Source organism: Macaca fascicularis, chromosome 14 (genome assembly GCF_037993035.2).
Source record: "Macaca fascicularis isolate 582-1 chromosome 14, T2T-MFA8v1.1".
Lineage (NCBI taxonomy): Eukaryota > Metazoa > Chordata > Mammalia > Primates > Cercopithecidae > Macaca > Macaca fascicularis.
The window spans coordinates 22,182,344-22,198,327 of NC_088388.1; the positions used below are offsets into that span (position 1 = coordinate 22,182,344).

At 37.7% G+C, this 15,984-nt stretch overlaps 1 protein-coding gene across 5 annotated transcripts in view; it reads right to left on the reverse strand.

The window, feature by feature from the left end:
• The window catches only part of HSD17B12 (hydroxysteroid 17-beta dehydrogenase 12), a 278,867-nt gene that overhangs the window by 186,572 nt on the left and 76,311 nt on the right, over positions 1-15,984 (reverse strand). For all 5 annotated transcript variants that reach the window (XM_074013910.1, XM_074013912.1, XM_074013909.1 and 2 more), the window contains one exon: positions 7,931-8,013. The gene's annotated coding sequence lies outside the window, so the exon portion shown is untranslated. The remainder of the gene's footprint in view (positions 1-7,930; positions 8,014-15,984) is intronic.

The window sequence follows — 15,984 nt, forward strand, 5'->3', positions numbered from 1 at the left end:
TTGGTAAACATATATAGAACTGCTTTCTTCAATTCTTTTATGTGAATTCAAGGATTTCTCCCTATACTGTCCTAATACAATTTTCACATTATATTTAGTGTTGGGCAAGAAGTGCTTTTCAGGTTCCTGCTGAAACGGCCAAATCATGCATCTCTCTTCATTGTCTAAAGACTGTTTTTTTTTTTTTTTTTGAGACGGAGTCTCACGCTGTTGCCCAGGCTGGAGTGCAGTGGCGCGATCTCGGCTCACTGCAAGCTCCGCCTCCCGGGTTCCCGCCATTCTCCTGCCTCAGCCTCCTGAGTAGCTGGGACTACAGGCGCCCGCCACCGCGCCCGGCTAATTTTTTGTATTTTTAGTAGAGACGGGGTTTCACTGTGGTCTCGATCTCCTGACCTTGTGATCCGCCCGCCTCGGCCTCCCAAAGTGCTGGGATTACAGGCTTGAGCCACCGCGCCCGGCCAAAAAAAAAAAAAAAAAAAAAAAAAAAGACTGTTAATAACAGAAAAAGAAGTTACAGCTATACATCCCTGGATTTTTTTGCAGGCCAAATTCTGGAACTTTGTGAATCTGGTCTAAGTAACTAGCTCATTTTTTCCCAAAAAAGAAATTCAATATTTATAACATTTTAATTATAAAAATGTAATATGACAATGACTTATTAAAATCATGTTATTATGAATAATTTAGGTGAAAATGGTTTTAAGTTGAAGCAAATAATTTGAAAAATAGTCCAAAATAAACAAAAATGTCATTTAAATTTTGGAACCCTACAAAGGCACACTGAGAGAGAAAACTGAACAAAAAGAAAAATAAGGAAGGCAAAGGACAAAGCAAAATGATCATTTATGATTTTTTTTTTGAGGCTTTAAGATACAGAATCCTTTAACTGGTAGGACATATGCATATGATCTTGCTTTATTTTTAATGGAAATGAATATCTTTCAATCTACCTTAGGTATTTTGAAGTAAGTGTTGGTTTGCTCTGTCCTGCCCATAAAAATCATCCAATACTCTGACTTCAAAAACACAGGGCCCAGCAGGGCAGAGATAATATATTCTGTCCTGGAAATACATGTAGGAAGAATCAAAAAATAAAATTTATCATTAATAAGCACAGAAGTTTTAAAAATACCATTCCTCTTTCTCTCAGAAACCTTACTATACTGTCAGGGTGAGGGGTGGAAATACACTCCATGTTTAAGAGTACTGGAATCTAAAACTAAACGTACCAAATTTAAGTGTACGAACTACAATCAACAATTCTTCCTTTTCAAATAATATTAATGAAAAATCAAGATCAAATTCGGAATGGGTGATTTTGTTGTTTTATATGCAGTTTTACCCTTACAAATGTTCACAAATGCAGAAATGCATTAATAAGAACTGCTTAGGGTCATGTGTGGTGGCTCATGCCTGTCATCTCAGCCCTTTGGGAGGCAGGAGGATTACTTGAGGCAAGAAGTTTGACACCAGCCTGGACAATACAGTGAGAAACTGTCTCAAAAAAAAAAAAAAAAAAAAAAAATTTAGCAAAGTGTGGTGGTGCATGCCTGTAGTTCTAGCAACTCAGGAGGCTGAGGCAGGAGGATAGCTTGAGCCTGGGAGTTTGAGGTTACAGTGAGCTATGATCACACCACTGCACTCCAGCCTGGGTGACAGAGTGAGACCCTGTCTCTGAAAAAATAAAGAATTGCTTACTTTCAGCAATGTGAATAGTTCTATGCGGAAAACAAGAGATTAGAAAGAACCTGAGTAAAGGTCCCAAACAGATATACTCTGTTGCCTTCTTGGCATCTCCAAATTTTGGCTACTGACTAAAGTGAAAATTTTTTTTTGGTCATGTTCCAAGTCCTATTATTTGGAAATAAGTTTCCATTTCTTTTTTGAATGAACACAAGAATTAAAGGCTTTCATAACATCTTAGTCAAGAAAGTTACCCTTTGGTGTTATATCTCATTGAAAACAGTTTCGTTGAAACTGTGCAAAGCCTGGGCTTCAAAAAGATGTATCTTTTGACGTATCTATCAAATAGGTAAACACAACCTTATGAATCATGTTCTCCAGAAAACGTAAGTCGATTCTACCATGTTTTTTTTTCTGAAACATCTGTTGCCTTTGTGTATTACACAAAACATTTCATACCACCAACAGAACTGGAGGGATAAGGATGGGAAGCAGAGTACCAAATAAAGGATTAAATACCAAAGTTCTTAGACACAAAAACCTCACCACTTTGTAGAGATGTGACTACTTGCAAATGTCTGGATGGGCTCTATGCAAATGCAGAGATGAGTTTACCTCTAAACTCAACAAAGTATGTACCTTTCCACTCTCAAAGTCCATGCAAAGCACCTTCTAATGAAGTATTTGTTCTGTTTAACTCAAGCTAGAGGTAACTTGGCAATTAAAAATTCATGTATCTTCTTTCAAGGCAAATGGGCACTGTGGTTGTGGTTCATTCTTAATGATTCTACACATCTACAAAGTCTAGCCATCCAGTCTTCCTAAGATACAAAACCAATTCACAGAACAATAGTATTTGACCACATCAACAAACAGTAACAAATATGGACAATATGGATCATTTAAAAATAAATTTCTCAAACTTTTTTTTCAATTGCCAAGTTAGTTAATATTCTAAGACACATTTAGGTCAGGTTAGAGGGAAGGAAATACCTTCCTGAGACCTGACTAGCAAACCAACAATATTAGCCTATCCATACCTGCAATCAGTTTCAACAGAATCACATGTACAAACCCAGCCGGCTTTGCTGCTTTCTCTACCATTACTATACATATATTTTTTGAGATGCAGTCTCACTCTGTTGCCCAGGTTGGAGGGGTGGGGTACAGTGAAGTGATCTTGGCTCACTGCCGACTCCACCTCCCAGGTTCAAGCGATTTTCCTGCCTCAGCCTCCAGCGTAGCTGGACTACAGGAACCTGCCACAACACCCAGCAATTTTTTTTTTTTTTTTTTTTTTTTGAGACAGGGTCTCACTCTGTCACCCAGGTTGGAGTGCAGTGACACAATCTCGGTTCACTGCAATCTCCACCTCCTGGGTTCAAGCGATTCTCCCACCTCAGCCTCTCGAGTAGCTGGGATGACAGGCATGCGCCACCACACCCAGCTAAACTTTTTGTATTTTTAGTAGAGACGGGGTTTCACCATGTTGGCCAGGCTGGTCTCAAACTCCTGACCTCAAGTGATCCGCTGGCCTCAGCCTCCCAAAGTGTTGGGATTACAGGCATGAGCCACCATGCCCGGCCCCATTACTATACTCTAAGCAAACCCAGACAATAGGGGAGTTATAAAAACCTCATTCATTGCAAAACATCAAAGGGCTTTTTAATGATATGTGAAAGTGGTTTATTTAGTTTTTATATGCACTACAATAGCAAGAAAAATGGAACACAAGTTTTACTCTCTCTATAAATCATTTCTGTCACGTGGTGGTCCCTAAAACTAAGACTTGATAGCTGATTTCCAAAACCACTGTTGTACCTTATTTCAAATCTCCCACCTTACCAAACCTGAATGAAAAAATGTTTTAGATACCAGTTCTATTTGTGGGAAAAAGCTTTTAAATACCGCCCGAAAAATGGCTTTTCATGACCAGTTAGGTTTCAAAACTTACAGACAACAACCAGACCATGGAAATAAGGTGGAATTTATGGAGCAGTACATGGTGGCAGAAACAATGAGGTCCAATTCGTGTAAAGAGATAAAACAGGTACTGCCATGCTTGGCTATCTGTTACCCTGAGATTCTGATACACGAAATTACACATCAGTACACAGTGCTTGATTTAGCCTCAAGTGTTGAAAGAGTACCCAATATCAAATATCAGAGTCCCAACATGCAGAGAAACTCTGGGCCAAGAGTAAGGCAACACAGCTCAAAGCAAACCTAATTTCCATAAATAAACTCAAACAACTTCACAGCACCAGGGAAGCCTGGGCGAGCTGGCTCCCTAGAACTAAAGGTACCTGCAACCGTGGTGTTCGTTTTAAATTCAGTTTTGCACACATATCTTTCTACAAGCAACTGCAAAGCTCCCAAGGTTTAGGAACACATCCAAGTTAATAAGAAGGCATTTCACAAGTAGGAACTGCCTGACACTGCCTCTCAGCATTAGCAAATGAGGGGAAAGTTCACCACATGCAAGGGAAAGCCAACCACGCGACCATGGGCACGTTCATAACTCCTGCAACTGCTCACACCCCAAACCAGACAGACAACACCCAGGACACTGCTGTACATCTTACAAAATACCAGTTCTTGCTTAAGTCCCACCAGACCCAAGAAAAAGAGCCCAGTCCAACCCCAAATTGGGCCAGGAGTACCAACAGCCATATGGACAGAGCCAAATGCTCTAAGAACAGTGAAGGGTGCAAGCTACAAATCACAACACAGAAAGCACACCCTCATATGCCTAGGCGCTGGCCACCCCGCTATTTCAAAGGCAGAATGCCAGACGACCAAGGTCCGGCCGGCTGGGACCCTTCACCGACCCTGTAGCCGCTACAGGCCCCTTGACGCTGTAACGACGGCAAATCCCAATGTTAACCCGTCAGGCTGCTCGCCCACCTTCCAGGAACACAACTAACAGACCCTTGGCAACCTGGGGGGCTGTTGGTGGCCTTCTAACGGGACCGACAGCCCCCCCAAACCCTCCGAAAGGCAGAAACCCTCAACTCCCTGCTTCGGAGACGGCCATCACGGCAAAAAAAGCAGGCTTTTACGACAACTCCCACAATGCCCGCGGCCTACAACTCCCAGTGTGCACCGGGCGGCGCCGCGGTTAACCCTGTAGTGGCGCCGGGCTGGCGAGCCCTGCACGCTTTCCCCTCCCCACAGCCAATTGTTGCACCTACTTTCACCCTTTCAATCTGAAAGTAACTTCGGAAATTTTCTCAAACACCTACAGTTATGCTATCTGGCCGCCTTCCCTTATCACACAAACAACCTCAACTGCCCAGAAAATTATCCCTGACAGAGAAGCATTTGTTAATCTCCAGAGCACTCCTCATAGTGTCAAATGCTTCCCATTTGAAAAGGGGACACTTAACTTCAATTAATCTTCCCCTTCGCCTTCATCATTTTCCAACATTTTTCTAAATTATTATACTCCAGAGATGCGTGTACTCAACACTATTAATTTAAAATCTGTTTTCTAACTTCTGGGAAGCAACAAGAGAGAGACTATCCTACAACTGCCCACAATGTTCTACATCTCTCCATTTTATAAGACAAATTTCTTCCAATATATTGTCTTAAAAAAATTATGCGACTCCAAGTAAGTCCTAATAAGAAATATCAAATATGGGCAATATATTTTTTCAATTTGAAGTTAGTTTTTTTTTTTTAGGGGAAAACCTGGGTTGTGTCTATATACTTTGGTTTCCCTTTCACTCTATTGATAGATAATCAGAAATATAATAATGCTGCTTTGTTACTTTTTAATTTTAAAATGCCAACAAGCAGCAGGTAAAGAAACATTTTAATAAAATTTGAAAAATAAACTAAGAGTTCATTCTTTCAGGCGACTGCACAATTACATATTTTATTCATAAATGAACTCCTTCAAAGTTTTTCTCATTTTAATTAAAAATAAGAGTTTAAAAACGCATTTTTTGAAATACTTTGCCCATAATTTCAGTAAAGATTAACAATCACGTTTAGAGATCACTGTGTCATCAGTATAAGTTCAATATCCTGTTTGTACATACAGTACAAACTGTAACATGCCCAGACGTATAACTGAGAGAAAAAAATAATTGTTTACTATTTGATGCATGCACTAAGGCAACAACTAGAATTCTCCCAAATTATCTGCTATTTTTCTCACACCCAAATATAAAATGAAATGTACATAATGTCTGATTTTTCCACAGAAACAATTTGCCATTTGAAAGGGCAGTCAAAATGTATCATGAATTTCAAATCACAAAACTCAGAAATCCTAATACACACGCAAAAACCTAAAGCCTTGTTGGAAAGATACGTATTCAGTAAAACTCTACAAAATTATATTTTAAATGTGCCCCTTACTATTACATTTAGCTTATTAGTAAATTTTTTATCTAGTAAACTATGATGAGAAAATACTTCATCATTTACGTCTTCACTCCTGTACAATATGTAGTTTCCTAAACAAGACAAATGCTATATACCAAGATATAAAAAATTATATATTCATATATATTTGGAATTTTAGTTTATTATACTAGTTTAGCATCTGTACATTTCTAGTTCTCACCTAACTCTTTAGTTAGTATTTTGCTAGGCAAAGCTCTATTTTTTTCCCTGTTTTTTTAAATAGCTGCCAGGCTATAATATTTTAAAGCATATTTTATATATTATTCTCCTGATGTTAAAATATATGATGATTCATAAGAAAGGCTCGAAAACGAGTCAGAAATGAAACTGATCTCATATATTTATTACGTGCTTACAACTCTCTTCTCAGTACTATAAGATTATATTTTCCATTAGGAGATTAGTCATTTTTTTTTCTTTTAATGGTTCAAAATATAAGAGGTAAAAATTGATATATTAAAAGGCTTTACGTAAAGATTACATTGGAAATAATTTTATAATCTTTTCAGTTTACCCATATCATTCTTTTAAAAATAACTTAGAAGTTTAGTATGTTTTAATTAAGTAATTTAAGTGGGTCTTAATCTATATACTTAATATTGATGTAAATGTCTTTATAAGAAGAAAACAAATTTATTCTAGAAATTAACTCTTCAAATTTATACCAAAAATTTTAGTATTTTCCCTCAAGTTTTTAGATTCTATTTCACCACATGAATTTTTAACGTATTTTTTTTTAAAACCCTAAACTTTATACTAAGATTTAAAAAATATTTATATGTAACAGTATTAATATGTTTAAAATTAGGAAAAATTTTGTATACTTTTAAGAATATATATATGTTAATAGAAGACAAACATTGCAATGTATTTCTTTTCCCAAATGTGGCATTGGTGACAAAGCTAGAATGTGCGAATTTGCATATTTACAACAGATTCTATAATTTCTGAAACTACTTGTTTTGTTCTATTAATTTCATAAAATACTTCAAAGTATTTAAAATGTTTGGACAATTTAATTGCACTTTTAATCTGCTTTCAAAAATCTGATTTTCACATATGTATTTTATACTGTTCATGGAAATAAACTGCACTAATAGAATTATTGCCAAAAATAGAATGAGTTGCAAATATTCTAATAGGCTTAAAAAGTTAGTCTGTCTCCTTTTCATATGTTATCAACATAACACAATTACCAAACACTGAAAAGAGTTCACACACAAAGTACAGGTTCTTGCCTGATTAAACAAATTATTTATATTTGCATTCTGACCCTACAAAACAGTATTTTCCCAGCATATGAGTATATACCAAAGTTTATGCTTCCCTGTTACTGCACAAATCTTAATTAACTTTAATTCATGGGCCTGCTTTTAAAACAATGACCAGTCTTTCAAATTTATCAAAATAGTTTCTTTATCACATTAGTTTACATCTATGTTTAGGAATATTTTAAATGTCTGAAAATTCTCTTGTTTTTGATTTGGTAAATATTTTTTAAAACTCTGTGCCAGAATCACAACTTTTATTTTAATTTGGTTATGTCTTAAATATTTTTAAAAGATGACTCATGGGAATCCTCTTATTCGGTCTATGAGAAAGTGCAAAAAAAGGGTCTGTCTCATTTTTTCCCCAACAAATTAATCTTTTTTAAATGAAAAATTTCTAACTACTTTTGTTTTATTTAAATTAAAAGTCCTGCTTTCTATCATCTTCATGACGTTTTACATCAGTTAAGATAAGCAAAGTTTCAGTACATGATACTTCTTTCGTCTAGTTGAAATGCTCTTTTCAACCCATGGATAAACAATAGAAAACGTTTTCTTACCTAAAGAAGAAAAATTTCGCCTTTAAAAGAATCTCCAAAAAACTCTTCAAATTTCTTCAGGAGATGAAATTTTTGCTATTTTCCTATAGAAATAAAAAAAACAAGTAAATGATTATGATTACTTCTATTCTGTAAAAAATCATGATGGGCATATAGATATTTGTATTTTTTGTGTCCTAATTTTAGGTAGCAAGTCTGAAATATAATTAAATTAAGTTAATGCTTCAATTAAAAACCCCATTTTGAATTTTATCACAGATAGTAGTTTCTGATATACTTAGTTTTTCTGCATTTTACCCTGCCACTGACACATTTTGGGGGTCTTATTAATGACTCAATAGTTTTAATACTTTCAATATATTTAAGTAATTAACTAGCCTTATCTATTTTAAAATATTTCCTAAAATATTTCCTAATACATAACAATTCTTATTTTATATATAGTTTCTATAGTCTAAGCTTCAAATAAACATATGAAAGAAAAAAATCTAAACCCTAGAATTTCTAACTTTCGAAAGGCCTTTCTATCTTCAAATCAATTTCCTCGAACAGAGATATTTAAAACCCTGCATACTCTCAGATGGAAATACTAAGTACTCAATTTAGGCTGAATTTTTAAAAACAATTATACTGCTTCTCCTTCTCCCTCTTTCTGCCCACAATTTTCTCTCCATTTTAATGCAGGTTTACATTCATGAACTCACATGCCTCCTCTCCAAAGAAAAATTATTTTCTGCTTAGAAAATTTTCCAATTTCTTACATATTCCCTTCATTTCCCATAAGGATCTACTACTTCAAACTCTAGAGGGGGAAATGAGAATTAATTATGCTGCTTCCCCCCCACCCCACCCACAGTGTTTTTCCTATACCAGTTTTCTACTTATTTCATCTATGATTCCACCATTCCCCACTTAGCTTTTTTTTTTTTTTTTTAACAGACCAATAAAATTTGCCTAACATTCTTCTCCCCAGCATTTGAGGGCATATTCTGATTTTATTTTTATGTTTTCATGTTTACTCACAATTTAGTTAAGCTTATCTCTCCATACTCCAAACATAACCAATTTTCACTCCCTACTACGTACTTGTGGACTTGCAATTTACGAGACCCTGCAAATTTCTTGTTCTTCACCAGGGCATCCTGCTTAGGGTTCTCATACAGGTGAATAAAGTTGGAGAGCACAGCTGAGTGAGAACCACAAGAAAGAATGCCAACTGCAGACACCACCCCTCGTTTCACAAAAAGTGTCTTGCTCAGAACTGACCCTGGTGCTTCCCGGCAATATAGAATGTATAAAATCCCCAGGCACAGACGCTAAAAAATTGCTTTCCCTTATGCCATTCTTGGCAACCTTTGGTTTCCTAAGCTGGTTTTTTTGTTTGTTTGTTTCTTTCTGTTTTTTCGTTTTTTCCCCCGAAGGATGTAACCTTTGTGGTACAAGTTTGCAAGTACTAAGCAGAGGTTTCTTCTATGGATAGAAGAGATGTCAAATCACAAGCCCAAGCAATTTCTAGGGCAGAAGCAGCAGGACCTACTCTCTCCGCCCAGACTAAAGGCTTGAGTGCTCCCTCTCATTTTGCCTTGTCTGTGCTCTTGAGGGGCTGTAACTAGGCTGTGCCTCAGTTTCTTCATCTCTAACTTGATTCCATTACCCAGCACAACAAGCAGATGCTGAAGTGGGAGCAGCCAGGGGAAGCAGAACCAAAAGGCAAAAAGAAGAATGACCTAAACTAAGATGGTATTCAGCCCTCGGCTCTACTCATTTTCCGGAAGCCTTTCTCCCAGCAAGGCGGGCGGGCTGTGCTGTTAGGCAAGGTTGAGGCGTCCAATATGGAGAGCCTCTAATATCTCCACGCCTTACAAAAGTGCAGATGAGAAATAAGTGCAATGTTTTCCTTTTTAAATTAAAAACAATGGCAAACTCAAAGCCTCTTTCTGAAGTACTTAAAGACGTGGTAGGTAAACAATGCTTTTTATAAAAAATAAAACACAAGTGGGTACAGAGTCATAAAAATCTTATTTTTGATTCACCCTTGGGGCTGTTGGCTTATTTTTCTCCATGTAAACAGACACACTAGAGATATGGACTTTCACAAGTGTCCTCATTCAGACCTGACACTATTGGAACTGGGGAGCTCGCACAGTGGGGAGCCCTTAAATCTTCGGAAAGACTCCCTCCAACCCAACCCTGTCTCGGGAAACTGTCAAGGAATATAGCAAAGCATTTTTAGTGTTCTGAAAGAGGACTTCAGTCCCTCCCCTGCTCAGAATTCCATGCCAAATTAATCTGACTCATTAGTTCCTATTGAGACACACTGTTATTTAAAAGAAAGCATTAGGCATAAACTTAGTTAAAAGTAATTATTTAAAACACCAAGATATATTAATCTTAAAGAGTAAGGGATTAACATAAACTGCTTACTAGGTTCAACACTAGATGCAAATAGATCCTTCATTTGCTGAAACCATCAGTGCTGCTAAGCTCTCCCCCAAACTTCCTTTAAGAAAACCAAGTTCCTAGAAATAATAAGAGTTTTCTTTTTCATCAACTTTTAAACATTAGCTACAAATCCAATCAAAAACTGTTTAGCATAAAATTAGATTCTCTCTTTGCCCTTTCTCCCCCTTTCTCTTTTAATTAATTTGGGAAAATTCACTGCCTTACCCACTCTACTTTCCTACCTGGACATCACTCTAAAACTGAAGGAACGTCCACTCTCCCTTCATCCTAACATGAAATCTCTCTTTAAACACACCACAAACTTCCCTGATTTCACTGTACTGAAATCCTGGCCAGACTTCACCAAACTCTATTCTCACAGAAAAGTAAAATGTAAAATGAGGGGGTTGTACCAGACAATCTCCAAGGTCCCATTTAGCACGAACATTCTATATGTGTCTATGATGATCCAGAGAAACTGGAATATCGCCATATAAGCACCCGAATTTGGACTTCATTTCTATATGTGTTACTGCTGCATCTCTCAGTCTGCTTTCCCTCCCCCTCCCAGACACTGATGGTTTATTTAACAGAGCCCTCACTGAAAATCTGCGTTCTGACAAATGCCACAGAGACAGATTTATCCTTGACTCCACCAGAGAGCCTTCAAGTGCACAGAGGGCCATGGTAATAATTTGCTAATTATTACTCATTGGCTTGCCTAATATTAACCACCTAAATATAACCCCTCCCCACCCATGATGGTATTTACATATCACTTTTTCTCTTACACATTATTGAAATTTCACAGCTTTAAAGACAACCAGAAAAATACATGCACCTATCTAGTTTACGGACACTATGTTTCTATGAACTTGTTGCTGAATTACAAATTAACACACATTTTTCTGGGCGAACAGTCTCCTATTAACTCTGCTTCTTCAACATAAATTATTTCTTTCTCTAAAAAACCATTCTGTATCACTGATGATGATAATGCAGCACCTGTTTCTAACCCAATAGAGGATCTGTTAATACTGCTGTAGCACATTCTTCTAAGAAAAACAGTAGTGTCAGCCGGGCACCGTGGCTCACACCTGTAATCCCAGCACTTTGGGAGTCCAAGGTGGGTGGATTACGTGAGGTCAGGAGTTCAAGACCAGCCTGACCAACATGGTGAAATACCATCTCTACTAAAAATACAAAAAGTAGCCGGGCATGACGGTGCATGCTTGTAATTCCAGCTACTCGGGAGGCTGAGGCAGGAGAATCGCTGGAACCTGGGAGGCAGAGGTTGCAGTGAGCCAAGATTGTGCCACTGCACTCCAGCCTGGGTGACAGAGCAAGACTCCGTCTCAGGAAAAAAAAAAAAAAAGGAAAAACAATAGTGTCTACTTATCCAGTCACTACCATCATCAGTCTCGTCCTCATTAGCTGTCACATTTGCTGAGAACTTTCTAGGTGACAGGCACTGTTCTAAGCACTGCATGTTTAATACTAACAACTTTATAATGCAGATCCTATTATCATCCTCATTTTATAGACAAGAACAAAGGTTACGCCGTTTGCTCAAGGTGTATTCTTAATGAGATCCAAGTTTAAACAGCACATATTTTGGGCACGGAGCTGGCCCGCTTAATCGCACTGATACACACTGCCTCCCAGATGAGGTGATATCCGTGTGCCCTTCTATCTCTAAAATTCTCGGATTACTGAGCACTTGATTACCTCAGAATGTCTTGTCTCCTAATGGATGAATTAGGCATATTAAGAATATCTTCAAAGAATGATGTAGGTTGAAAAAATTAAACAAACAAAAAGAATATCTATAGAGTTCTAAAGATTAAAAAATTTAATGGAAAGCACTCAAAGCAGTTCCTGACACAGTAAAAAGTTTGAAGAAATGTCAGCAATTATTATTTAATTGGAGTCTCTTAATTTGCAGATGAAGACACTGAGGTCAGTAGTCAGCTAGCGAAAAAAATTAGATCTGGACTCAGATGTAATATATCCTATTTCTGCTTTTTTTTTTTTTTTTTTTTTTTGAGAAGACCATTTATTCATGTAATGGTAACTCCAGAGACAGGCCTCAATTTTAAGAATGTAATATATCCTCTATCTCATGTTTCTTAGTCCAGGACCTTAACTGTTGAACTACGCTCCTCCTTCTCTTGCTAAAAGGCAAACTCCAAGGAATCAAGAACGCTGGAGTCACTTGTCCTTTCCTCCTAGGACACAGCCCGGCTTTGCTACCAGTAAGTCAACAGCAGCAGCAGTTTCGGAAGGGCAAGCCTACTAAAGGCTTCCGCTCTACTAAAACCATCTCCATGTTGAGTACAGGGTCACATGGTAAGTTTGATTTGGTGCGACGTAGTTCTCACCAGAGGCTTGCTACTTTAAAATGAGCCCATTTAATATTTATTATGTGAAAAATAAATAGGCGTTCAGAAGGGAAGGTGTCCTTTCCTGTTGAAACAAAAGTGGGACTTTCAAGGGTTATATGGGTAATACTTATATTTTTAATATAGAATATTTGGGCATGTACTTGTGTACAGCAATGAATCAAAAGACCTAAAGTCAACACCATTGAAGCTGGGCTGTGTACCCCCAGAATGTTACGTAGAAACACGCCCTTCCCTATTTGAGTATATTTCCTTTCTGTATCCTCATGGCAATACATAAACACACACATTTTGTGATAAACAAGTGCTATCCCAACATATCCAAAAAGCATTGCATTACCTGGGTAGAACATAGCTACTACAGTCATAACTATTCAGAAGACAAAAGAAGCATTTTTAAGAAGCACATTAATCTGGTAATTCCAAAGATCATTAAAATCAAATCATCTTAGTATAGTTTATGTTCTCAAAACTTGTCTCATCCTCTTCAGACTTTCAATTAATTTATGCCATGATACTGGCTACTCTAACTTCTCTTTCAAGTTCCCATGCACGAGTCCAAGGTCCTCAAACCCTTTTGTGTTTGTGACCATCTTCAAGGTGCTTTCTTCCAACCCCTGGGTTCAGAACCCCAAACATTTCAGCACTTAGCCGAACAAGTGATAATAAGAAAATGATTTTGTTTTCATCTTTTATGTCTCCTGTGCTTTTCTACAAACTCAATTCTATAATTTAAAATACATTTTAAAAAATGAGTGGTATTATTGCACGGGATTTTCATTTTCTATTAGTTTATGTGCTACCATACCCTAAGAACATTGAGTCTGCCTGTCAGTCTGGACAAATTGTAAATCCAGGCTCCCCGCTTGTGCATGCACAAAAAATATTATCTCAATAAGATTTTACCTTATTATTTATGTGTGGTATTTTTTAACATTACAATATTGGATCTGAAAGTTTTTTCACTATTATTATGGAAATTTTCAAACAAACAAAAGTAGAAGAATATAACAAGCATCAATGTATCTATATCATCTCTATTTCATAGTTATTAACATTATATCATCTTTTCTTCAGCCTTTTTTTTTTTTATTTGCTGAGGTACTTTAAAGGAAGTTGCGGACACCATGGCACTTTACTCCCAAGTATTTCATCTTGCACATCTCAAACGTAAGGACATTTTCCTACATAACCACAAAGCCATTATCACACCTACAAAATTAACAGTTATTCTCTAATACCCAGGCCATATTCTAATTTTTCCACTTGGAATCTAATTTTCTTATCAATATCCTGAAGTCTTTATTCTGTCATCAGCGACAGTACACATGCGTTCTTAAATAGAAGCCATCTCTAAAGTGGCTAATTCCAACCAATTCTGTTACAGAATCAATGCCCTCGCTGAACTGCTCCAAGCCCATCTTCTGTGGAACCACCTCATATCATCCAATCCCACCCTTCTGGATGTTACTTTAAATCAAACACTGGAGAGAACTGGATACAAGATCCTGTGGAATTTCGAATAGATATTTTCTGTCAATAATCAGGGTGCATGGGGAGCAAAGAGAGCGGGAAAAGGAGACTGCAAAACTTAAACGTAGTCACACAGTTTAAAATGGGGTTGTTTTGCTTAAGAGTTCAGTACTGGTCTATGTAAACCAATCCGTGCTATACGTAAAGGTGTTAATTTTCTACAGAGTCAAATTCGCTGAGGCTCAAGAGGAAAAATAAGGCATTCTTCCTTTAATAATTTAGTTAATTCAGTAAAACTGAAATTACAGCAGTTTGTGGGGGTGGAAGAGCTGGATTATTTGGACTTTTCTTGCGGTGAGAGGTAGAGGCATTGGTGGGAGGACTAGAGTTTTACCTGACTTAAATTTTAAGTCATGCTGAGCCATAGAGACCAGGTTAAGAGGTCCCTCATCCTTTGGTAGGAAACAAGCAGAAGAAAAGAGAAAACAGGTGACCTATCCGAGGTTATTTTTTCTCTTTAATTTCATCTGCAAATTACCTGTTTTTAAAGAAATGCTAAAGTATCTTAAGGTATATTACACATGTGTCTTTCTTTTTTTTTTTTTTTTTTTTTTGAGATGGAGTTTTTGCTCTTGTTGCCCAGGCTGGAGTGCAATGGCGCCATCGCAGCTCACCACAACCTCCGCCTCCCGGGTTCAATGATTCTCCTGCCTCAGCCTCCCAAGTAGCTGGGATTACAGGCATGCGCCACCATGCCCAGCTAATTTTGCATTGTTAGTAGAGACGGGGTTTCTCCATGTTGGCCAGGCTGGTCTCGAACTCCCAATCGCAGGTGATCCGCCCGCTTTGGCCTCCCAAAGTGCTGGGATTACAAGCGTGAGCTGCCGCGCCCGGCCACATGTGTCTTTCAAAAACTGATGCAGACAAGGGAAGATGGCCAAGAGTTTTGTAATCTCTGAAACTCGAAGCTATCTTAATAGCTACTCTTCCATACCATTTAGGGTGGGAACATTACTTGGAACAGCTAAAAACACTCTTTCTCAACCTCTCCCTTCAGTCATTCTCCTTCTCTCAGAATCCACAAGGCCACCTTTAAAATGTGTGCTATGTTGTTGTTTTTATTTTATTTTATTTTTACTTATTTTATTTTATTTTTTTGAGACAAGGTCTCACTCTGTCGCCCAGGCTGGAGTGCAGTGGCACTATCTCAGCTCACTGCAACCTCCACCTCCTGGGTGCAAGTGATTCTCCTGCCTCGGCCTCCCAAGTAGCTGAGACTGCAGGTGCCTGCCAGCGCGCCCTGCTAATTTTTGTATTTTTAGTAGAGACGGGGTTTCAGCATGTTGGCCAGGCTGGTCTCAAACTCCTGACCTCAGGTGATCTGCCCACCTTGGCCTCCCAAAGTGCTGGGATTACAGGTGGGAGCCACTGCGCCTGGCCTGTTGTCTTTAAATTGTGATTTTATTGATTTACATATGACTGAGCTAGTTAAGGAAACACACATTTTTTTCACTGAACTGAAACTGCATGGGAAAAGATAAACATACCTCCTTTTAGATGAGAAATTACTTATTGGGTACAACATACATTACTTGGGTGATGGTTACACTAAAGGCCCAGACTTCACCACTACACGATATATCCATGCAACAAAACTGCACTTGTACCCCTTAAATTTATATTTAAAAACGCCTCCTCTTTACATTATAACCAAAACATACCATATTATGCTTTTCT